This window comes from Tarenaya hassleriana, unplaced genomic scaffold (genome assembly GCF_000463585.1).
Source record: "Tarenaya hassleriana unplaced genomic scaffold, ASM46358v1 Cleome63, whole genome shotgun sequence".
Lineage (NCBI taxonomy): Eukaryota > Viridiplantae > Streptophyta > Magnoliopsida > Brassicales > Cleomaceae > Tarenaya > Tarenaya hassleriana.
The window spans coordinates 56,081-57,250 of NW_010968819.1; positions in this window are offsets into that span (position 1 = coordinate 56,081).

The following is a 1,170-nucleotide window of genomic DNA, read 5'->3' on the forward strand; positions in this document are numbered from 1 at the left end:
TTATAGAGGCTAACATCTGTACTATATCTTCATGGGTATTAGATACCGGAAGTGCCTCACACATTTGTGGAAATGTGCAGGGACTAAGAAGAAGTAGGATGCTAGCTAAGGGAGAAGCGGATCTACGCGTCGGAAATGGGAACAATGGTATCAGAGCCTGGTTTCTCTGTTTTGATTTCGTAGAACCCGATCACGCATGTTTTAGGATTTGAATTGTTTGAATCCATGTTTGCTATGATATCTATGCATGTTTGATTATTGAATCTAGTGTAGATTGCATGTTTCATGTTGCGTAGAGTGCAGGAGTTCGAATTTTGGGTATACAGAAGAGTTCAGATCAGTTTCGGGTCTGATCGGGGCTGAGAACGCGGGGAAACGTGATCTGATCACGGAGACCTACCCTAGACCGTCCGTTCTGGTAAGCCGGAACGACGGTCCACGGGAGACAGACTGATTAGCACGGAACGGAAGGTTGGACCGTCCGTTCTACCATGCAGAACGTCCGTTCTACTAGGCTGAACGTCCGTTCTAACTTCTGAAGTCGAGACCGAACGTTCTGCCAGCCTGGAACGTCCGTTCTACCTCTAGAACGGACGGTCCGAAGTCCAGATTCCAAAAAATTCCGTTTTCGAGGTCCGATTACGCAATCGTTGCATAATCTGATCAACTGTGACTCAAATAGACATGATTTATTCTTATGGATGGTCCATAGTGAATGAATGCATGTAACTTAATCGAGATATTAGATATGCTTGATTGAGTGGGAGCTCCGGGATTGGGATTGCATAATCGAATGGATGGTCTATTCGGATTATGAACAATCGTTGCACAGAAACCGGTTAGATCTAGAAGCTCTATAAGTAAAGCACTTGTCAAGGCCTCGATCATACGTGTCATGGGCCATGCCAAAGCTGGGTGTGCCGTATTATCTTGGTGAGGCAAGATGGAGAAATGGTGGTTCTCATAGCTTGAAAGTAGATGCTTGATCTAGGTGCGGTTTCGAAAATCCCTTGGTTATGTAATGCTAAGTGTGTACCTCCCATTACTAGAGCGCCTGTCAAGGCATCGATCGTCCGTAACACGGGTCATGCCAAAGCTGAGCGTGCCGGATTATCCTTGTGAGGCAGGGTAGGAAATCGTGGTTCCTACAGCTTGAATATGGTTTACCTT